The sequence below is a fragment of the Giraffa tippelskirchi genome, chromosome 11 (assembly GCF_054371585.1).
Source record: "Giraffa tippelskirchi isolate mGirTip1 chromosome 11, T2T-mGirTip1v1.2.pri, whole genome shotgun sequence".
Taxonomy (NCBI): Eukaryota; Metazoa; Chordata; class Mammalia; order Artiodactyla; family Giraffidae; genus Giraffa; species Giraffa tippelskirchi.
The window spans coordinates 108,029,856-108,054,740 of record NC_137285.1 but is presented as its reverse complement, the minus strand read 5'-3'; the positions used below and the strand labels follow the sequence as shown (position 1 = coordinate 108,054,740).

Genomic DNA, 24,885 nt, shown 5'->3' with positions numbered 1-24,885 from the left:
GCCAGTCCTGCAAATTCATCTGTTGAGTCCCTAGCCTCCAGCATGATAGTATTTGGAGACGGGGCCTTTGGGAGGGAATGAGGGACAGATAAGGTCATGAGGTGGAGCACAGATCTGACAGGAGTAGTGTCCTTATAAGAAGAGATAACCAGAGAGCTCCTGGTCTCTCTCTTTACCCCAAGAACCCACCCAGCAAAGGCCATGTGAAGAAACAGGAAGAAGGTGGTCCTCTGCAAGTCAGGAAGAGCACCCTCACCAGAACCCTAAACCTGCTAGACCTTGACCTTGGACTTCCAGCCTCCAAACTCTAAGTAAGCATGTAGTTTAGGCCCCTCAGTCTGTGTTACTTTGTGTGTAAGTGTGTGTGTTTGTGTGTGTGTGTGTGTGTGTGTGTGGTGTGTGTGTATAGGGCTTCCCAGGTGGCTCAATGGTAAAGAATCCGCCTCCCAATGCAGGAGACCTTGGTTTGATCCCTGGGTCGGGAAGATCCCCTGGAGGAAATGGCAACCTACTCCAGCAGTCTTGCTAAAAAAAAAAAAAAAAATCCCATGGAACAGAGGAGCCTGATCAACTATAGTCTCAGTTCAGTTCAGTTCAGTTCAGTTGCTCAGTCGTGTCCGACTCTTTGCGACCCCATGAATCGCAGCACGCCAGGCCTCTCTGTCCATCACCAACTCCCAGAGTCCACCCAAACCCAGGTCCATCGAGTTGGTGATGCCATCCAGCCATCTCATCCTCTGTCGTCCCCTTCTCCTCCTGCCCCCAATCCTTCCCAGCATTAGGGTCTTTTCCAATGAGTCAACTCTTCGCATGAGGTGGCCAAAGTATTGGAGTTTCAGCTTCAACATCAGTCCTTCCAATGAACACCCAGGACTGATCTCCTTTAGGATGGACTGGTTGGATCTCCTTGCAGTCCAAGGGACTCTCAAGAGTCTTCTCCAACACCACAGTTCAAAAGCATCAATTCTGCGGCGCTCAGCTTTCTTCACTGTCCAACTCTCACATCCATACCTGACTACTGGAAAAACCATAGCCTTGACTAGATGGACCTTTGTTGGCAGAGTAATGTCTCTGCTTTTAAATATGCTATCTAGATTGGTCATAACCTTCCTTCCAAGGAGTAAGCGTCTTTTAATTTCATGGCTGCAATCACCATCAGCAGTGATTTTGGAGCCCAAAAAAGCAAAGTCTGACACTGTTTCCACTGTTTCCCCATCTATTTCCCATGAGGTGATGGGACCAGATGCCATGATCTTAGTTTTCTGAATGTTGAGCTTTAAGCCAACTTTTTCACTAGGGGTCTCAAAAAGTCAGACACTACTGAGCAACTGAGCACTCACACACACACACACATATATAGTTAAATTTTATTGGAATATAGTTGATTTACAATGTTGTGTTAGTTTCTGCTGTAGAGCAAAGTGAATCAGTTATACATATACATTCACTCTTTTTTAGATTCTTCTCCCATATAGGTCATTATAGAGTATTGAGTAGAGTTCTCTGTGCTATAGAGTAGGTCCTTATGAGTTAACTATGTTATATATGTCAATCCCAATCTCTCAACTTATCCCTCCCTGCTACGGTACTTTCTTAAGGGCAGCTCAGACAGACTAAGACAGCAGCTGTCTTTCACGGATAAATTGATCAATTTCAGTTTCCTCTAGTGAACTTTTATTCAGCTGAGGAAGGCAGGGACAATTCTGGTTTTGCTTGCCATTGTCTCCCTAGCACCCAGCACAGGGCATAACAATAACAAATGTTAATAAAGAAATGAATGAATGAACTGAGTTCCTGCCATGTACTAGGCACCATACAAAGTGCCAGAGAAATAAAAAACCAGGGCACTATCACCCCAAGGAGACACAGTCTAGCCTGGGAGACGAATGTAAACCAACCATGATGATGTGATCGGAAAAGCACTCTCACAGAGATGTGGGTTGGGGCACATCTAATGTGCTGAGGCAGCGTATGCACACACACACACACACACACACACACACACACACACATTCTGCTTTGATATGAGAGTAGACAGGTGGGTGGAGGAATGAGAAACAGGTGATACAATCTTTTGAGAAACTGTCTCAAAAGAACATATACTTGAAGAGACTGTATACAATTGCACCTAAGAGAAAAATGCACCCAAGAAGAAGACATCTGTTGATTTGTCAATTCGTTAACAAATTTGAGCAAGACCCAGCGGTTTTGAAAATGCAAGAACTTAAGTGGTCAATGAGAGCTGAGTGGTCAAAGAGAGAGGAAGGTTGGGGGAGAGAAGGGTCAAGAAAGGCAGTAGCCAGGGTGTGACCAACTCCTCCTGACTGACACTGATACCCAGAAACACTGAAGTGAAAGACACAGAAGTCGTTTCAATAGTGGAGCAATGCTGGACTGTTGGTTTCGTGGAACTCAAGAAATGACATCTTCAAAGGGCTGTTAGGTGAGGTAGAAAGGCTTAAGGTTTTGAAGTCAGGTGAATTCTGGGATGTCGCTGCAGTCAGTTACCAGTTGGATAATTTTTAAAAGTTGATCCGTCTCACTGTTTCTCACTTGTAAAATGGAAATACTACTTACAAATCTCCTCAGGATTAAACAAAGAGTAAACAACAAACAGTAGGTTCACAACAGATGTAAGCTGTCACCAGCTATCTGTGTCTCTGTCCATAAGAAACTCCAGAGGGACTTCTCTGGTGGTCCAGTGGTTAAGAACCAGCCTTCCAATGCAGGGAACGCAGGTTCAATCCCTGGTCAGGGATCTTAATCCCACATGCTGCGGGGCAACATAGCCTTCGAGCCACAGTCACTGAGCCTGCGTGCCCTTGAGCCCTTGTACCACAACTAGAGAAAGCAAAGACCCAGCGCAGCCCAAAAAATAATTTAAAAAAGCAGCAGCAGCTCCAAACACTCTACAATTCCAAGATGGTCCACTGAAAGCTTGCAGGAAGCACAGCAGCAGCACAATGAACCTCTTTGATGATTATCTGCTGCTTCCATACCGCCCTCCTTCTTAATCTCAGGGATTCAGAAGGTCAGGAGCCCATCCTGTTTGTCTCTGGGGCCCATGGATCTATACAGTGCTTGGCTTATTGGAGGTCCTTGAAACTCAATTGCACAGATGTGCAAAGCGGACGCGGATCATCTTAACCATAGTAACAAGACGGATGGACAGTGGAGTCAGTTCTAGAACTCTGACCTCACAGTCCATTGATTTTTTGAGACCACTTGGTGTCAGACCAAACAGAACGAAGACTCTGATCTCATCCAGGGGCGTATGCATTCCTTTCCAAATCCCCACCAAACGGCAACCGCCACCCGACACAAAGCATCCCATGTCCCCACCCTCCCTCTCAGCAGCGGCATCCACACTTTCGCATGGAGAAGCAGACACAACACTCGAAACAGCTCTTAAAACACTTTCCTGCTATGTGGTCTATAAACACAGGAAATGGCAGCTGGCTGGGTTGCTGGTAACATTTATTTGCCAGTCAGGGTGCTAGAGCTCTGTGCGTGAGTTTAAAGCAGTGATCCAGGAATGAAAATAAACCAGTAAAGCAGAAACTGAGGTGTCCTGATTGTGGTTCTAATGGAAAAACTCAGGTTGGGAACCCAGCTCTGCCATTTAAATGCATGTTAGATCACCTTCTGAGTTCCCATTTTCTCATTTGTCAACTGGTCTATTAATAATAGGCTTTCAGTGAAGAGTGACTTAGCGTTTGCAGGAGCTGAGGCTAGTGACTGGCACATAAAGGAGGATTAAAAATGGTATTTACCATCATGCTCCTTGCTGTTTATCCAAAGCAGTTGAAAACTCTGTCCACACAGAAACCTGCACACAGAGGTTTACAGCAGTTTAGTCATAATTGCCAAGAATTGGAAGCCACCAAGATATTCTTTGTTAAGTAAATGGATAAATAAACTGTGGTACATCTAGGCAATGGAATGTTATTCAGGGCTAAAGGAAATTGAGTAATCAAGCCATGAAGACATGAAGGAACATTGAATATATGCACGCATGCATGCTCAGTCATACCTGACTCTTTCGTGACCCCAAGAACTATAGCCTGCCAGGCTCCTTTTTCCACGGAATTTTTCAGGCAAGAATACTGGAGTGGGTTGTCATTTCCTCATCCAGGGGATCTTTCCCACCCAGGAATCAAACCTGTGCCTCCTGCATCTCCTGCACTGGCAGGTGGATTCTTTTACCACTGCGCTACCTGGGAAGCCCTCATTAAATATATGTTAGTAAGTGTAAGAGAAGCCAATCTGAAAAGGCTGCATATTGTCTGGTTCCAACCAGATGACATTAGGGAAAAGGCAAAACTATGGAGACAGTAAAAGATCAGTGGTTTCCAGAGGCTGCAAGAGGAAGGAGAGATAGATAAGGGCAGCAAGTGGATCACAGAGGATTTTTAGGGCAGTGAAAATCCTCTTCAGGATACTACAATAATGGACACCTGTCTTTATACATTTCTCCAAACCCGTAAAACATTCAACACCAAGAGTGAACCTGAAGGTAGACTACAAGTTTTGGGTGATTATGATGTGTTGATGTAGGTTCATCAACTGTAACAAATGTCCCACTCTGGTGAGTGACATTGATTAGGGGGGAGGTTGTGCATTGTAGGGGCAATGGGTAGATGAGAAATCTCTGTACCTTCCTTTCAAATTTTTATATTTATTTTTATTTATGTATGTATTTGGCTGAGCTGACTTAGTTGCGGCACTTGGGATCTTCAGTCTTCATTGTAGCATACAAGATCTGTAGTTGTGGTGTGTAGAAGCTAGTTCCTTGACCAGGGATCGAACCTGGGCCCCCTGCATTGAGAGCAGAGTATCAGCAACTGGACTACCAGGGAAGTTGCTCTTCCTCTTGATTTTACTATAAACCTAAAACCACTCTAAATAAAGCTTAAGAAAAGTGCATGTAATTCCAACACTTTTGAGGACCTAATACAATATTCACTTGACAATATCCAGATCTTTGGAAGAACTAAGACCTTCCAAGCAGAGATATTCTCTTGCTCCTGTGTGATTCCTCCAAAACACCATTCATATCTCTGTATTTCTAGGCACGTAGCAGAGTGCAACATACTTATTTGATGACTTCTTCATTATCAGACTGAAAGCACCAAGGTAGCCTGAGGTCATTTCTTATTTGTATTTGTTTCTTTTGACGCTGACACCGTGCAGGCCCAATAAATGTGTGTTGAAACACACACAAACACAAACAACCCTATTAAAAGAAAATCAATGGAAGGAGGAGAGGAATCCCGAATCCTTGACATGTAGCTCTAAAACAGTGCTTCAATATTCTGGCAGGAGTTTAGCAGTGAGCTGAGAAAGGCTGAAGGAACATGACAGCACTTCCTCCTTTATCATAACCTTCTTTTTCTTTTAAAGAAGCAAACTCCTTCTGCAACAGAAGCAATTCCAGAGCGAAAAGGACCAAACAAGGAAACAGCCTTGGATTCTTCAGCAAAAAAGTGTTGCAATATACATTCTCTCCATCACCAGAAACTGCAGTGAAAACAGGAAGAGCATCAGCCTTTCTGGAATTTTCTCTTGTAAGGAGTGAAAGGCTGACCTAAAGCTATTCCATTTACTGCTGAAAACTCCAGTCTCCCAAATCTATTAAGAAACTCAAAGCCACTTCATTCCCTTTCTCTCCAGCTTAACAATTCTTTCTCTTCCTTCTTATAGCCGCTGTTCTGCCCTGGCGAGGTTACACTGGACTTATCTGCCATGTCCTTCACTGCATCTTGCTTGCTGCTGCTTCTCTCAGCCTCTGCCCATCTCCGCAACCCAAAATGCCCATCAGTGGGTACCACTTGCCCAGCAGGTGAGTGTCAAGGCTCACCCCCCTGAGGTCTGTGCTCCATTCCCTCAGCTCATCAAAGCATGTCCCTTCAGTCCTGCTGTGAGGATAAGCCATGCCTAACTAACCCTGGAGGGGCTGCTCCAAAAGATGATGCCTGGGAGTCAGGTGCTCAGAGGATCCCAAGAGATTTGACACTTTAAATACAGCAGGCTTAGAAGGAAGGTCCACACACCCCTGCTGTGGGATTCCTCCAACCGTCTTCCTCCACCTTGGCTGTTCAACACCTTGGGGAGTCAGTGGTGCCTCGGGGGTCCTTCTATCTTCATGCTTTTGGTTCTGGGACCACCGTGTTACACTCTTTAATAGCTTAGTGTGTATTTTAGTTCTGTGAGCTTCATTATTTTTTCATATTTTAAATAGGAGACGCTATCTGTTAACTGCTGGAGCTGTGAAGAGAATCACACATGTGAAAGTACCCATCCAAAAGCTTATAAAGGACCCCTTGGATTCCATACTCTTCCCAACAGACCTCAGATCCTATGCAGGTCCACCTTACACACAACCTACCCCCCACCCAGGGACTTCAGATCCATTCTTGACACCAACCTAGAAGGCTTGAGTCCTTCTGAGGAGGCTGATGAGGAAGCTTATTTACAATCAATCCCAACCAGAGAGAGAAGGCACTGCCTTGGATGGCACAGCATACTGGACTTGGGTCCCTGGTTTGCAAAAGTTGTTTTCTTGGTGAATTGAAATCAGCGCCTCCCCCTACCCCTGCGAGCAACTCTACCCACACACTGAAGTCCCTAACACAAGCATCCTCTTTTTCACATGACAGCCCTCCGGATATTAGAGGAGAGAAACCGTCCCTCCTTCACTATCTTATCACATTACATCAAAGTCATCTGCTTGAGTCTGTCCTCCCCAAGAGCTGGGGAGCCCCTTGTGGTCAGGACTTGGGTCTTACCCATCTTTCAACCTCCAGCACCCAGCACAAATCCTGGGTGCCCAGCATAAAGTCATCGCTCAGTAAATTCTTGTTGAATTAATAGCATCCACTGTCTGCCTGGCCTCAGCATCTTCCTTATCCCTTCAGGTCTTCTTCAGACTAAGTATATTTAGCCCCCACGCTACCTGCTTCCCAGGCCAACTCAGAAAGCCATGGCGACTGACTCCTAGATACAGAATAGATAAACAACATGGCCCTACTGTATATATAATACAGGGAACTATATTCAATATCCTGTGATAAACCAGCATGGAAAAGAATATAGCAATAAAAATGAATGTATATATGTGTATAACTGAGTCACTCTGCTATACGGCAGAAATTAACACAACATTGTAAATCAGCTATACGTCAATAAAAAATAAATTCAAAAAGAAAAACAGTGGCTCGTTCGCCAGCCTGCAATAGAGGGAAAGGAGAAATAAATAAGAAATTCACTGAGATTTCCCCTTATCCTCCACATCTTTCCAAGCCCACTGTCTAGCAAACAGCAGTCTTCTTTGTCTGCTCAAGGTCCCCAGAGAGTCATTCCCTTCTAAAGTCTTCACCAGTCACACACGAAATAGGCCATCTTGCTGAAGTGGCTTTACTGGTCTCCAGTCGCTCTGTTTCCACCCCATGTCCCCGCCCTACTGGCCAGAAGGGCGGGCAGCCACAGCCCTAACAGGACGACCACACCTGCCACCTCCCTGCCAAGCCTTGATGGATGCCCGGAGTTGCCCGAAGCAGCCAGACAGCAAAGGGGTACAGGCCGTCTGTCCAGCCATCGGTTGTGAGCCTGTGATCTCACATTCAGAGGGAGATAAGAACTTCAAATGCTCTGATGTGCAGAGTTGCTGCAGGTCTGCATGAGGTCTGAGGCTCCTATGAGGCTCCTCCTGATGGATCAATTGATTTTCCAGGCCTACTTACAAGCGGACTCCCCTGGCACACCCTGCCATCCTCCCCGCCCTGCTGACATGTTAGGGCTTCTTCTTGATGAGGGGAGCAGCTCTGCAGAGTTGTGAAGCCAGGAAGACGGCAGGAGAGGTTAGGAAAAGAGCCATTCCACATTCCTCAGCGGGCTCCTCCCTCTCCTTCCATTGCTCCTTCCTCTCCCCGAGAACTTTACCCAGTGGAATGAAGGCTATTTAAATTATCCCAATAAAGACACTGGGGAGCAAACTTGGAAATGTACTTTCACCAAAAATTTAGGTAGGCTTATAATCTTACCCCTGGAGTCCCCTCATGCCCCCCAGACAACACCCTGACTCCAGAGTTCAGGTGGCACTAGTAGCAAAGAATCTGCTTGCAATGCAGTAGACATAAAAGACTTGGATTCAATCCCTGGGTCCAGAAGATGCCCTGGAGGAGGAAGTAACAACTGACTCCAGTATCCTTGCCTGGAGAATCCCATAGCCAGGGGAGTCTGGCGGGCTGGCTACCGTCTATGGGGTCGCAAAGAGTTGGACATGACTGAGTGACTGTGCACGTTGGTTGGTTGGTTCATTAACCTACCCCTGGAGTACCCTCGTGCCTCCTACACTACACTGCCTCTTGGCTCCAGAGCTGCCGATCTTAACCAATGTACCTACCATTTACTATGCACTCTTTTCTATGTATTATTATCTCATTTAATCACTATAACAACCCCTTGAGGCAGATCTCATTATCCCCATTTAATAAATGAGAAAACTGAGGCTCAGAGGAGTGTAGTAACTTGCTCAAAGTACAATAGGAATTCAAATGTATGTTGCTTTGACCACAAACTCAAGTACAAAGCAAACCACTCTACACTCTGTCCAAGCATCCCCGCTGGGGGGCCACAGGAACAGGAGCAGGCTTTCTGTTTCCACTTGGAGGCTCAATTGGCAGCAGCCTGTGGTGGCTGGGAGAGGTGGATGTCAACGAGTTCTAACTCCTGAGCACAAACCTGTCTTCTCAGTTTGGAGCCAAAATGAGTAGTACACACACACACACACAAACGCTTTCAGAAAGGGTGATAACAGCATTGCAACTCCAGATCACATTTCTACACAGTCAACCACACTGCAGTTACTTGGGGCCCCAACCAAACCAAGGAGCAAGGCAGGTTGCCCTCTTGACCCCAGTTTTGTGTAATCTACCAACAGCACACTGCTTCTTCGGACCTCCTTTCCTCCTGCAATTCATTGACTTTTACTAAACATCAGTTACATGTCAATCCTGTGGAGGCTGGTTAAGAAATCACACTAAGTCAGACTGCCTAGAGTTTTGATCCAAGTTAAGTTCTATCACTTGCTAGTTGTATGATCTTGGGCAACTTTAAAAACAAAACAACAAAAAAAACCCTCTGTGCCTGGGTTTTCTCATCTGTAAAAAGGGAATAATAATAGCTCCCATCTCATAGGGCTGTTATGCTGCTGCTGCTGCTAAGTCGCGTCAGTCGTGTCCGAGTCTGTGCGACCCCACAGACGGCAGCCCACCAGGCTCCTCTGTCCCTGGGATTCTCCAGGCAAGAATACTGGAGTGGGTTGCCATGTCCTTCTCCAATGCATGCATGCATGCTAAGTCGCTTCAGTCGTGTCCGACTCTGTGCGACCCTATGGACAGCAGCCCACCAGGCTCCTCTGTCCACGGGATTATCTAGGTAAGAATACTGGAGGAATAAACAAAATAACCCATGCGTCATCTGTTTAAAATGTTGTCTGTACACAGTAGGGCTTTCCTGATGGCTCAGTGGTAAAGAATCCACCTCTCAATGCAGGAGACACAACTTTGATCCCTGGACTGGAAAGATTCCCTGGAGAAGGAAATGGCAACCCACTCTAGTATACTTGCCTGGAAAATCCCATGGACAGAGGAGCCTGGTAGGCTATAGTCCATGGGGTCACAAAAGAGTTGGACACGACTTAGTGACTAAACAATGACAACACAACTGTACACAGTAGGCACTCAGCAAAAGTTAGCTATGAATATTTGGTGCATGGATTGGGAACAGTGAGGGTGATGAGACAGCAGATGAGGAGTGAACAATAGTAATTGCAGATGAGGAGAGCCAAGCAGACCTCTACTCTGTGAGAAATAGAATGAACTAAGGAGACACGCAAAGTGCTTACACGTGTACATGCCATGGTAGACAAAGATCCTTATGTTCTCATCTCCAGACCTTACACAGCAAAAAGGACTTCACAGATATGAATAAGCCAAGGATCTTGAGTTGGAAAGATGTACTCATAATGGTCTTTGTAAGGCAAAGAGAGAGGGAGGAGAAGGACACTGATGGGAGATATGATGACAGAAGCACAAATTGGAGTGATGCATTTTGAAAATGGAGGAAGTGGCCACTAGCCAAGGAATGCAGGTGGATCTAGAAGCTGGAAACATCAAGAAACATTCTCTTCTAGAGCTTCCAGAAAGAATGGATCTCTCTTGAAATCTTGAGTTGAGCCCATACTGCCCTGTTGGGACTTATGCTGTCCAAACTTTAGAGAATAAATTTGCATTGTTTTTAAGCCACTGAACTTGTTAAAGCAGCAACAGAAAACTACCATATATGTTTTTGGTCACATGTGCTTTACTTCACAAAACCTCTCATTTTTACAAAAGTCACTTTCTAACTCATTATGATTCATGTCCCTGCTTCCCAAAAAAGGTGAAGTGAAAACTCAAGTTTCCAAAAGGAAGTGTTTACTTTGACGGAACCAGCCTCTCAAAGGGCTTCTCATGTTCCCCACTGTGAATTAGCTTCTCTGGGAGAACGAAGCTTGGTTAGGGAAGATTAGAACAACCTACCAGAAATCACGTAAAACCAACAGGTCACAGACTTTCTGGAAAAGCCTCAAAGTACCAGGACCCAACCATTGATAACAAATAGTAGTATCACTTTACATGTGCCTGCCTGCATTTTTGTGGTTTTTATTACATTTATATACATTGCTTTATTTTGATTCATCCAACGTATAAAAATAATCCGTTCGAAAACCACATTCTCGGGACTTCCCTGGCAGTCCGGTGGTTAAGACTCCAGGTTGCCAGTGCAGGGGGCATGGGTTTGATCCTTGGCTGGGCAACTAAGATCCCTCACACCTCGAGGTATGGCCAAATGTACAAATAAAAAAATTAAAAGCCACATTCTCAGAAAGTAACAGATCCAGAGTGTGAACCAGATCTTTTGTCTCTAAAGCCAATTTACTTTCCCCCAGAGAAGATACCCCTCATGGGTGGGTGACTGAGACAACAAAGGATCACCTTCAACACCTACAATGCTCCTGGTGTGACACTTCCTCACCCACCCACTCTACCCTGCATCTCAGAGGTCACCATTCCAACTGGCCTCTCCACAGATCAGCTTCCTCTTCTATGGGCTGAGATGCAAACAAAAGTCAGGAAGAAGGGGAGTGAAGGGGAAAGAAAAAACCCAACACAATATATGAAAAGGCTAATCCAGACAACAGACCAGTCCATTTCTTCAGAAAACAGAGCCAAAACCTTGTCAGAAGTTGATTTCTTAGAGGCAGGGCCTGGACTCAGAGTGGTAACCCAATGTAAAAAAAAGGAAACCGTGGTCAGACTGAGAGGCTTCAGCTCTGCTTTGGCCACAAGCCAGATATGGGTCTTGAAAAAGTCACTTCATTTGCTCGTCTCATTTGACTCTATGTAAAACGTGGGAGCTGGAATAGATAATCTTTACTAGCAGTTCCAACTAGACATTTCTGAGATTCTGCCTCTGCAGGTTTTTTTACAAGTAGAAATACTCTATTTCGAAAGAGGTATTTGAGTCATTCTCAACCAAGGTCAGGAACTTTATCTGAGGTTCTTCACTCTGAAGCAAAACCTTTCTTCTGTCATAGGTGACTCTCAAGTCAGGAGCAAATGATTGCTACTATGCAGCTAAATATTAGGAACTCTCTCAGTTATGAATAATAACTAACATTTCTTGAGCACCTGTCTTTGTCTACATCTTTCACATAGGATATTGTTCATCTTTGTTCCTCAACATCCTTTTGCAACTCATGAAGAACCATCACTCAACAAATCACCTAAATTTAAAAACTACAGGGACTCCCCTGGTGGTCCAGGAGCTAAGACTCGGGACTCCCCATGCAGGGAGTCCAGGGTTTGATCCCTGGTCAGGGAACTAGATTCCACGTGCCTCAACTAAAACTTTGCATGCCACAGTGAAGACTGAAGATCCCGTGTGCTACATCTAAGACCCGGTACAGCAAAATAAATATATACTTCTAATTTAAAAAAATAAAGCTATTTATTGTGCTTACATCTTCAGGGTCTGTCAGCTCTTAGAAATTTGATTCCCAGAAACATACAACCTACCATGAAAAATACAACTCCTTTTTTGGGAATAAGTCTACTTTATCCAACCTTGATTCATGTTCCCTCCTCCCCATTCAAGATCTTCTGCTATTTCCTCCTCCGTCTTCTTTCCTCTATCATTTCCTTCCAAATCACCCATCACCCATCCAGATTCCACACCCCTCTACTCATCTCCAGGTTGTTGGTGAGTACAGACAGACCCAAGTATGCAGAACAATTTGCAAGGACTTAGAAGACTAGAGAAAACCTTCTCTCGGGGGCACAGAAGATGGTCCAGCCCCTGACCAACAGCCCCCTCCTGAATCTTGAGGTCTTATAGACACAGCATGGATCCCCAGCATTCCTCGACATGAGCTCTTCCTGATAGAGAGGTGGCGGCAGCAGGGACTTACCAGAGAGAGGAAATGATAGAAAATGAGCTTAGCACATGGCAGGCTGAGATCTCAGCTTCTTGAGATATAAAACAGGAGGAACTGAGACAGTTTCTCAATGCTTTATCCATGGTGCCTAATGCATTGACTGCACATAGCAAGGATGGGGAAAGATTTGTTGAATTGAAAAAAGAAGGGTCAGGACTTCCCTGGTGGTGCAGAGGATGGGAATCCACCTGCCAATGCAGGAGACACAGGTTCAACCCCTGGTCTGGAAAGATTTCACATGCTGCAGAGAAACTAAGCTTGTGCGCCACAACTACTGAGCCTGTGTGCTGCAACTACTGAAGCCTGATCACCTCGAGCCTGTGCTCCACCAAAAAAGCCACTGCAATGAGAAGCCCATGCACCACAACGAAGATAGTCCCTGCTCACAGAAACTAGAGAAAACCCTCACACAGCAACGAAGACCTAGCGCAGCCAATAAATAAGTAAATGAAGGGTCACACCAGCAAGGATAAGCAGGTGACTTCAGCCTGGTTTCCAGTGAGAACAGGTAAGTTCGGATGTCAGAGTTCAGATGTCATATGAATGGGGCTGAAGCTTGGCACTGAGGTAGGGATGGGAGGAGGGGAGGTAGAATCTACACGTGGAACTTAGCAATGGGGGATTTCTAAAGGGCAGATGATTCTTACATCAGAAATCCCAGATCATCTGTCTATTCAGTCAGCTCTGTCAGCGGTCTCAGTTTCAGAGAACAGATTCCAGCTCTCTGTGGAAAGAGCTGTCAAAGAGCTGGGTAGCATCTCAGGGTCCTGGTCATGGAGTCTGGGGAAGCTGAAGGGAATTATTAGACACCCTACAGAGAGCTTTAGAATCATCCTCTGATAACATCTCATTGACAACCCACTGCATTCACTTCCAGTGATTTTTACTCACTTTGGAAACACAAAGGGCAAGAAACATCTGGTTGACCTGAATCTTTTCTGTGAAATTCTCTTCTTCCTTATATTCTTCCAGGACATTTCTTTGTTTTTTCCTGCCCATTGAACCATGTGTCTCAGCCTCTTTCACCTGTTTTTTTTCTTTTCTCTACCCAAAAATTGGTGCCCTAGAATTCTACCCATGGGGGTTGATTTCTTTCCTTTTCTTTTTATTTGTCTTTAATTGAAGGATAATTGCTTTACAATATTCTGTTGGTTTCTGCCATACATCAACATGAATCAGCCAGAGGTATACATATGTCCCCTCCCTATTGAACCTCCCTCCCACCCTACTTTCTTTTTCTTTATACTCTGCCTGGTTCATTACACCTACTCCCACACCTTCTACTATCATAAATATCCAAATTTAGCCGTAACCATTCCTCTGAGCCCCAGAGTCCCATCTCCAGCTGCATCTGTACCTGTATGTCTATAGCACCTAAAACATGTCTCAAGTCAAATTCGTTGCCTCATCCTCTAAACCAGGGGTCCCCAACCTTCAGGACCTAATGCCTGATGATCTAAGGCAGAGCTGATGTAAGAATAATAGAAATAAAGGGCACAATAAATGTAATGTGCTTGAATCATCCCGAAATCATCCCTCCTCCCTATTCATGGAAATATTGTCTTCCGTGAAACCGGTCCCTGGTGCAAAAATGTTGCGGACCCCTGCTCTTTATCTATCTTCCATATGTTCTATCTCAATTCATAATGTTTCCGCCTCTCTAGTTTCCCAAGCCGGAAATCCTGAGCTACATTTATGCTCCCCTACTCTTCACACCCCACAGATCATAAATCCTGTCACTTCAATTTCAAGAACCTGTTTAGCATCTGGCTCTTAATGTATTTTAATCCAAGTCCTGTTCATCTTTCACCAGGACTATTACAACCACCTTCTAACTGGCTTCCATGGTTAGTTTTCTCTGCACTGTTCCACTTTATACTGACTTCTCTGCCTTCAAATGTTATTTTCTTTAATCTCTAGGAAACAATCTGGCTCCAATAATTTCTCACTCTCATCTCTCATGACTTTTCTATCTCCTTTTCATCAGTCTGCAGCCCTCATGTGACTTACGCTCTGAATTTCATGCTGTTCTCTCTCAGAATGCTCTTCCCTCTTTTATACCTAAAGAATGTCTATTCATTCTTTAAGTTCTGCCTTAATTGTCACCTCCTCTGCTTTCCTAAACCTTCTCAAGTTACACTAATTGTTTTCTCTGTGTTCTCACAGAGCTTCTTTCCAAACCTCTAATATGGCATTAATTGTATTATTAAATCATGTTTATAGTTTATATGGGCTTCCCACGTGGTGCTAGTGGTAAAGAACCTGCCCGCCAGTGCAGGAGACATAAGAGACATGGGTCCAATCCCTGGGTTGAAAAGATCCCCTGGCGGAGGGCATGACAACCCACTCCAGTATTCTTGCCTGGAAAATCCCATGGACAGAGGACCCTGGTGGGCTACGGTCCATGAGGTCGCAAAGAGTCGGACACCACTGAGTGACTGAGCAGCACAGCAGAAGCAACACAAATGCCCAGTGGAAGAATGAATAAAAGAATGCCAGACACAAAGTTGGGCTCAGCTAATGGGCTGTTTCCTTTAGTAGCCAGGATTTTTTCTTTTCCTTCTAAGCTAAACAGTAACAAGTTACTCACTTAGCTGGGGGAAGGGGGTGGTGGCAAGATGACAGCTAGTTTCAATTAAAATCTGCCTCTATCTTCATTTGCAGTGTAATATGAAATCATTTGAACTGTCTGCTGATCTCCCTGACTCCGACCTCTCAAACCAAAGCAGAGCATTGCTCCCTTCTTATTTGTCCTTTAAATTTACTTTGGGGCCCCCTTGTCTGGTTATATCACCTCTTCCTCATCTCACTTAGATACTGCATCTACCACTTACATCACATTTTGACATCTTATCATAATTTTCTATCTTCCACACTAGATCGTCAGCCCCCTGGGAGCAAAGATTACATCTAATTATCTTTGTAGTCCCACTTCTCTTATTTTAGGCTATAACAGTTGCCCATAAATACACCCTGAAATATCTGTATCTATATATATATATTTTTTTAAATGGCTTTACTCGGAATTTTTCATGAAGATAAAAATATATACTTTTTTTTCTTAGTCTTGTTTTTCAAAGATTTCGATTGTCAAGATATAAGAGGTCCCCAAGATAACTATGCAGAAGTGGCTGAAGACCTTGGACAAAGCACATCATCAGTGATGGAAAGATGATGCTCTCTACCCTGTTTACTTCACAAGGTGAAGGCTTGAGGGAGAAGAGATGAAAGAGAGAGGATAAGAGAGACAAAAAGAGGCGGGGAGGTGGAGAAGAAAGCAAAGGGAAGGGAAGTCAGCTGTTCTGTGGCTGAACTAGTTCTCCAGGGCAGGGGAAATCTGATTAGGCAGAAAGAGGAAGGGCATGCAGGCAATTCAAGGACAGGTTGATGAAGAAAGGAGACAGCAGATGCCTAGGGTTCAGAAACCCAGCAACCCTGTGTGGTTCTGCATGTGTTTGCCTGTATTTAAAGGGACTGTACACAGAAGCAGCCATTGGAGGCAGGTATCTTTCCTTCTCTCTCTGTGCTTCCTGCCCAAGAGAAGAGAATAAACATTTAGAGAGCAAACGCTCACAGTAAATATTTCTGAATGGGGCACTGTCGACGCGGAAGTAGGATTCTAAACAATCCTGCTACCTGATTCACAGAGAAGGTTTATCCAGCAAAAGCTGGAAAGAAATCAGAAACATTTGGCTGCCTCTGGCCATCTGTGTGCTCAGCTTCCCCTTGGCATGCTCCGGACTGCTGTGAGCTGCGAGGCTGGTGTTTCTCTCAGCTTCCCACTGTGTGTGGCAATAGCTGGTCCTAGTGGAGTTCATTGCCACTGGTGCTTTCTGTACAAGGATGTTTATGCTTCCACTGGGGCAACAGAACACAATGGGAATTGTTGCAAAAACAGCTGCTGATGTCCCTTTAATTAAAAAGGTGCCAAGGAGCAATTTCCTTCCCCCCAGGGCTGGACCCAAGGCACTAACCTTCTCTCTCATTTCACCAGCATTTTGATTGTATTTTGCAAGAATTTGCACATTCTACCAATTTGAAAATTATACCAATGCATACTAGTGAGATGACTCCCCACCATTATAATTGCCTCATTTCTTTCTTTCCACTTATTTACTCTTTAGAATATCAATAGTCCTAAAGAGTTTCCTCGAAAGGGAGAAGAATTTGACCATATAGCACAGGGGAAAGTACAACAAAGCAAAACAAAAAACAGAGAAGCCAAACACTCCAGAACAGAAAAGCACACAGGAGGCACTGAAAACATCCTTGGGTGGAATGAAAACGCTGTCCATATCACCCCCGAGTCAGCAGAACTGGGATCTGAGGGGTGGTTGACCTTAGCCCCTTTTACAGGTGGGAACACTGAGGCCCAGGGAAGGAAAAGGATATACGTGAGTCCAAACAGCCAATAAGTGAGAGCAGAGTGAGAGCCCAAAGCCAGGGTCTGAAAGAAAGGTGCACAGAGTTTGCTTTCATTGTGCATTACTCTTGTACCCTGTGGGGTGTGAACTGAATCCAGAGCCTGTCAGGTATCTGTAGAGGATTATTCACGCAGGTGGAGAAAAGGCAACCTGCTCCTCAGAGAGTCACCATGGAGGACCTGCAGCCAGCTAGAGCCAGCGGATGGCTTCAGAGTGCTAGGTGGAAGAACTTGACATTCATCTTTTCCTGCACAGAATTTAATGGGATGCTGTGCGCACAGTAGGAGCTAGACAATTTCTGGATGTCCATCTGAGGCACTTCACCATAAGCCCCATCCTCTTAAGCAGCAGGTGGCAAAGAACCTGATAGCAAAGTCACCAGGGAAACGGGAAGTTAGCAAGAGGGACCAGCAAGGAAGGACAACACCTATTATAGCTTGAGCTCCTGACAGAAGATCCAGAGGACTCAGGCCACTGCTGCACCTATCCTTCCATCCTCCTGCTAAGTCGCTTCAGTTGTGTCCGACTCTGTGCGACCTCATAGACGGTAGCCCACCAGGCTCCCCCGTCCCTGGGATTCTCCAGGCAAGAACACTGGAGTGGGTTGCCATTTCCTTCTCCAGTGCATGAAAGTGAAAAGTGAAAGTGAAGTCGCTCAGTCGTGTCTGACTCTTCGCGCCCCATGGACTGTAGCCCACCAGGCTCCTCCATCCATGGGATATTCCAGGCAAGAGTACTGGAGTGGGGTGCCATTGCCTTCTCCAAGATTCTCCCATAAGCCTCTAGGAAACCCTCCAATGGCACCCAGAGAACTTCCCAATGAAGGAGCCATTCTTCAGTGTGCTTTTGTTTTCTCTCCAGGGCTGGAGTCTGATTCCATTTGACATCAATCAGAGGATAACCATATGGCCCTCCTTCAAATCCCCAGCCTGGCCACTTATTAGAGTCAGCAGTTTGGGTGGCCCTGGCTCTGCTCAGGTCTGCTTCCACTTGGCCAGCAGCCCTGGGGCGCTCTGCAAAGACAAGATGCTGAGGAAGGTGGCCATTTGCCTCGCCCCTGCTCCACACTTAAGACTTCACGGCCACAGCTCAGTGAGGAGCAGAGAGATGCAAAAGTGGGAGGCAACTGAGAACCCCAAGACAAAGGGAATCGTGCAGAATGAAATCACCATCAGAGTAGGAGTCACCCCTCCTTCCCCACTGAGGAGTTATAGGCACTCCCCAAAGATTCGGCAACCTTAACCCTCACAAGGGTCCTGCCCTCAAGGTAAGTACAGTTATGGTTGAGGACAAAGAATGTCACCTGCCATATCAGTAAACAAAGATACTGCAGTCATCAAGCCAACAGACACTGCAGCTGCCCCCAATGGTGCACCGAGGGGACTCAGGATGGAGAAAGGCAGGATGCTGGCCCGAGAGCTGAGGTGCACATCAAAGGAATGATTTCAGTGAGCCCCGATTCTTGCATCTTCCCATACATAGAAAAGCGGTTCATTCATTAACTTGAGATGTCTGATTTTCTTTACTTAATAGTGATCTCTTAATGTTCCATGGCTCAGACAGAAAAGAATCTGCCTGCAATGCAGAAGACCCGGGTTTGATCCCTGGGTCAGGAAGAACCCCTGGAGAAGGGCAGGCAACCCACTCCAGTATTCTTGCCTGGAGAATTCCATGGACAGAGGAGGCTACAGTTTGTGGGATCGCAGAGTTGGACACGACCAAGCAACTAACACTTTCACTACTACTTGATGTTCTGACTACCTGTTTTTTTGCTGAAAAATTTCTATGTAACCTGAGTGCTCCCTCACCTCTTCAAAGAGGTCCCCTAGAGATATCTGAGAGGCTGCCTCCTGGGCTTGAGTTCTCAGCAAGTCCCCCCTCAAAAAACATAACTCTCAACTTCTGGCTATACTTTTTTTTTTTTTTTTTTGCTATAATGCATGTGGGATCTTAGTTCCCCGACCAGAGATTGAACCCACACTCCCTGCAGTGGAAGTGCCCAGTCTTAACCACTGGACCATCAGGGAAGTCTCACTCATTTTTTTCCAGTCAACACTGTCAACAGTATAAAGACAGAGAATTGAGGCTCAGGGTGTTCTTTGACCAAGGTCACCAGCAGAGAAGAGGCAGAGCTGGGCTTCAAACCCAGGCGGTGCCAACAGCTGTCATGAGTGAGATGTCAGTGTGTTATGCAGATGGTGACTGGGGTCTCTTCGGTTCCTGGCTGCCCAAGAAGAGGGACCCCCCTCACACACATCCACACCAGATGCCTGTAGGGATGGGGTGGTGCTGAGCTCCGCCACCACCGCAGTTGGCAGGAGGAGAGCTGGAGGGCAATAGGACTGCCTTGGTTTCTTGCCTCTGAAAAGCAAAGCCCTTAGCTCTGAGCATTCTAATCCACTCAGTGAAAAGCAGTTAGAGGTCACCAAGGGCGGGGTAGTGACAAAAACCACAGGATAGAGTCTCTTCACTCTCTGGGGCACTTAATCTACTGAACCTCCGTTTTCTCATGAAATTATCAATGTTTGAAACTTAATAGTGATTATGTGTATGAATCAGCTTTGTAATCTCTTTGTTATTGTTGTTAGTCGCTAAGTTGTGTCTGACTCTTTGTGACCCCAGGGATGCAGCATGCCAGCTTCCCTGTCCTTCCCTATCGCCTGAAGTTGGCTCAAATTCATGCCTATTGAGTCGGTGATGCTATCTAACCATCTCTGTTACCCTCTTCTCCTTTTGCCTGTAGCCCACCCAGCTCCTCTGTCCATGGAATTCTCCAGGCAAGAATACTAGAGTGGGTAGCCATTCCCTTCTCCAGGGGATCTTCCAGGGATTTAACTTGGGTCTCCTGCATTGCAGGAGGATTCTTTACCGTCTGAGCCACCAAGGAAGCCCCTTGAAATCTCTAAAGTGGCCTAAAAATGGAAAGTAGTATTAGGGCATAATAGGGAATTTTCACAGATGCTGAGTACAAGGGATTATAATTACGTTACCAGTCCATCTGAACATATAAGACCTATTCAGCAATAAAAAGAGACAAACTATTGTTACATGCAACATGGATGAGTCTCAAAAATATCAGGAGAGAAGCCAGACGTAGGCATTGTATGATTCCAGTTGTATGCAAGTCTAGAAAATGTAGACTGATCACCAGTGACACAAAGCAGTTTGGTGGCTGGTGGCTGCCCGGGGATAAGGGTGGAGAAGGAACTGACCACATGGGGACACAAGGAAACTTACAGGAGTGAAGGACACAAGCTGTCTTGAAGAGCTGAGAAGAGGTGATTCTATGGGTATATTCATTCCTCTGTCAAAACTGATCAATCTTTAAATAAGTTTAGCTTATTGTACATAAATTAGACCTCAGTAAATTTTAAAAAGAATGCATGTTTCCTTTGGAGCCAAATCCTCTGGCTCAGTGCTCCCCAACTTTTTTGGCACCAGGGACCAGTTTCATAAAAGACAATTTTTCATACATGGGGGGAGGGGAAGGAGGATGGTTTCAGGATGATTCCATGTGTTACATTTAATGTGCATTTTATTTCTAATCTAATGCCACTGCTCACCTGACAGGAGGTACCAGTCTGTGGCCCAGAGGTTGGGGACCCCTGCTCTGGGTAGCATGGGAAGTTCACTGGACTTGCAGTTCTAGCCTAAGGCTGTCACAGCAACATAACCAAATGCAGAGTAAGTCCCTCTAAGCCTCAAGTCTCCTCATCTTTAAAATGAAGCTTTTCTCAAGATCAAGAGGGACACTGAGTGCGCAGGAGAGCAATTTTCACCCACAAAACAACACACAAATGCAAGGGAGTGGTACATGGGCACACGGTAACTGTAGGCGGAAGAGAGACTTTCTTGCCCGTCTACCTCTAAGATCCTGTCACTCCAAGGAGGCCCTGATTGGTCTCCTCATTCTGCTCAAGGTCCCTGGGAAAGCAGCTGCAGCCCCCACCCAGAACTGACCATGATTCAGAGATGCTAGGCTTCCCGGGTGACTCAGTGGATAAAGAATCCGCCTGCCAATGCAGGAGACACAAGAAACATGGTTCGATCCCTGGGTTGGGAAGATCCTCTGGAGGAGGGCGTGGCAACCCACTCCAGGATTCTTGCCTGGAGAATCCCATGGACAGAGGAGCCTGGCGGACTACAGTCTGTGGGGTCACAAAGAGTCAGACACAGAGTGAAGCGACTGAGCACACGTGCACGCAGAGACACTGAGCTGACCAGGTACTTTCAGGGGATCCAATGTCCAGCAGCAGGTAAGCTGGAGAAGGCCAGGGAAACTGATACTTGAATTCATTTGTTCTGGAAGGTGCGTCAATTCCTTGTGTCACCAGCTTGGAACTGCTTTTATCTTTGGCCAGGGAAACGTAGCTAACGCAGCTGACTGTCCAAAGTCAAAGGCGCTTAGTCCAGCTCTTTCCTTCTGCCACTGTCCCGCTCTTTAGCTGGGCATTGTTCAAACAGCAATAACCGAACTGCACACGTAAATCCTTGCTGGAGACCCCAACCACCATCTCACGCCTTTTCTTTTCTTTCAATCCATCACAATAATACAACAACCCTATCTACCTGGTCCAGATTCTATTTTTAACTTTTCTAAGTCCCTTCCGCCCATCAGCTTGTCTGGTCTTCACAAAGCCTTATTTTGAGTTATATCAAACAGGGATTGCCATGCACAGTAGCTGATCAGGATATTGAGGGAAAGGGATGCCACAGAAGACTTAAATTCTCCAAGTGTCGGTTGGAAGCTAGGCTAGGACTCAGGGCATCAGACCCTGGCCTTAGTGTTCTTTTGCAAGATTCTATTTCTCGATCATTAGAGAGCCATGTGCTCTAGGCAAAGCATTAGCCGCAGGCAGCCTCAAATAAACGGGACCAAGACAAACGGCCAGAGTAATATCTGTGGTGGTAGTTTAGTCACTCGGTCGTGCCCGACTCTAGCGACTCCATGGACTGCAGCCCACCAGGTTCCTCTGTTCATGGAATTCTCCAGGCAAGAATACTGGAGTGGGTTGTCCTTTCCTTCTCCAGGGGGTCTTCCCGATCCAGGGATCGAGCCCACATTTCCTGCATTGCAGGTGGATTCTTTACCAACTGAGGGGGCCTCCTCAAATTCACTTGTGGGGTGACGGCTCCCAGAACTGGCCTCTAGCTGCAGAGGAGAGAAGAAAAAGAGCCTCACTGTCCCCCAGAACCACAGAAAGCAAGTAGGGAATGCAAAGCAACACTCCAAGGAGGTGAGTAGGGGGGAGGGATAAACGGGAAGATTGGGACTGCCATATACACACAACTATATGTAAAACAGGTAACTAATGGGACTCTGGTGTGTGGTGCAGGGAACTCTACTGGGAGCTCTGGGATGGCCTATGTGGGAGGGGATAGATTTCTGTGTTTGCATGGCTATACACCTGAAGCTGGCACAACACTGTAAATCAACTATACTGCAATAAAAAAAATAAAAAAAAAAGATACAAGACAAAAACAAACCATAAAAGCAACATTCCATCAGAATTCCTCCTGCTTTCTTGGGTGATACAACCCGCCCCGTCCTGGCCCCAGGCCTTCCCAGCACACACACTCTTCCTTTTCCTTCCGACCAACCTCACTCCAGTCTTGACAAAGCTGGGACTTTATTTTTAGAACTTTGGGGAAAAGGAGGAGCTAAGCCCATAGAAAGGAAAAGGAAGGAATAGGCCACTTTGGCCCCTCAAAATCTTAATTCCTAAGGACTCTCTAACACCTCCTTGCATTATGGTTGAATTCATGTGTGTGCACGGACACACACACACACCCCCCATAAAAATGACCACTTCTCAATTCTTCCTCACACAGTGGGTTCTTCTACAGCAGCGTCTAAGTTGGACCAAAGGTCACAGGGTTGGACTGGAAAAAACCTAACACAGCTCCAGGGGTATAATGAGCTAGAGGAACATACCCCGAGGTCACCCTGCTTGCTCAGCGCTGCTCTCAGTGAAGCACTTAACAAGCTTGCATTAATTAATCCCGTTCCCCTCAGAGGAAGCCAGCCAGGCCCTGAGGGCTTGGGTGACTTATTTAAGACCAGAGCGCAACACAGGCTGGCAGGGGCCCTGGGCTTTGCCAGTGTGGGAGCTCCCTGCAGCCCACCCAGAGCCCAGTGGAAGGGCCCTTCTTGCTGCTGCACAAGACCAGACACAGTCACACCCAGAAGGGAAACCAGAGCCGCCAGCCCTGGCTGCCACCGTTCCCTCCAAAGGGCCAAGTTCCAGACGTCGATCTCATCTCTTCTTGAAGCATCACCACAGGCAGGTCTTCCTGAATCCAAGGAACCGCCAACTGCTCTCTCCTGCTTGCCATTTCATCAGACTCCAGGCTTAAGGCTAAGAATGAGGCTACTCAGAAGCAAAATCTGATACCCTTGCTCCCTTTGCTCACAGCTCTCCAAGATGAAGCTCCAAGTCAGCTCTCTGGAATCTCAGACGACCCCGGGGAGAGACCCTCTTCTTACTGACCTGATTAAGTTATTAAGAGGAAGGCTGACCACATCAGCCTCCCTCGGCTTAAATATAAGAGATGTCAGCCCAGGAACGAAGTAGACTAGATCGGGTGATCACCAAGGGCTCCGACCCCCCAAGACAGAGAATTTGGGGAGACCGAACAGTAAACCCACCTCCTTCCCAGGATGTTTCATCATGACCCGCTCTGTGACCTTTTAGTAAAGAGAAGTGATGCTAGTAATAACAGTAGCTCTGATAGGCTGAATAGGGGCTCCTCCTAAAACTTTCATGCCCTCATTCCTGGAACCTGTGCATATTACCTTATGGTTAAAAAAGGGTTTTGCTAATAAGATTAAGTTAAGGATCTTGAGATGGGGAAGATTATCCTGAATTATCTGGGGAGGCTCTAAATGCAATCACAGAGTCTTTGTGGGAAAGAAGCAGAGGGAGATTTGACAGAGAAAGAAAGGAAGGCTCTCTGACCACAGAGGCAGAGACTGGAGGAATGCTGCCACAAGCCAAACAATGCTAGCAGACCAGGAGCTACAAGAGGCAAGAAACAGATTCTCCTTAGAACCTCCGGAGGGGGCACAGTCCTGCCAACACCTTGAGTTCAGCCCAGTGATGCTTATTTAAGACTTCTGGCCTCCTCCAAAACTGGGAGAGAATTTGTTTTTTTTTTTTTTTAACCACCCAGAGTGTGGTAATTGGTTACAACAGCCACAAAAGCTAATACAGTGCATGCTTGGTCGCTCAGTCGTGTCCCACTCTTGGGACCCCATAGATGGTAGCCCGCCAGGCTCCTCTGTCCATGGGATTCTCCAGGCCAGAATACCGGAGTGGGCTGCCATTTCCTTCTCCAGAGGATCTTCCCAAACCAGGGATCAAGCCCAGGTCTCCTGCATTGCAGTCAGACTCTTTATCGACTGAGCTACGAGGGAACACTTAAAGATCGCTCACTATGTACCAGGCATCACCATTCTAAGTATTTTATCCACTTTAATTCACTACATCCTGGTCCTGGCTGTGAGGCCTGGGATAAGCAGACACATGCCTGCTCTGAGTGTGAATCCCAGATTCACTGCTCACAGCGGTGAGCCTAAGCAAGTTATGTGACCTCTCTAAAAAACTTCTTTCCCAGTTCATAAAATGGGCACATAATTACCCTTCTCACTGGGCTGCTGGGAGGATAAAATGGATAATAAACATGAAGTGATTAGAACACCACATAGTAAAGGCTAGCTACCTTCTCAGGTGGCTTGGCAGTAATGGATCTGACTGCCGATGTGGGAGACACAGGAGATGCAGGTTCAATCCCTGGATGAAGGAGGATCCCCTGGAGGAAGACATGGCAACCCACTCCAGTATTCTTGCCTGAGAAATTCCATGGACAGAGGAGCCTGGAGGGCTACAATCCATGGGGGTGACAATAGTGAGAAACGAC

The 24,885-nt window shown here is 46.1% G+C and overlaps 1 protein-coding gene across 2 annotated transcripts in view; it reads right to left on the bottom strand.

Annotated features, from left to right (window-relative positions):
* UBASH3B (ubiquitin associated and SH3 domain containing B) overlaps nucleotides 1-24,885 on the bottom strand; it is a 147,612-nt gene that overhangs the window by 120,432 nt on the left and 2,295 nt on the right. The gene's annotated exons all lie outside the window — the stretch shown is intronic.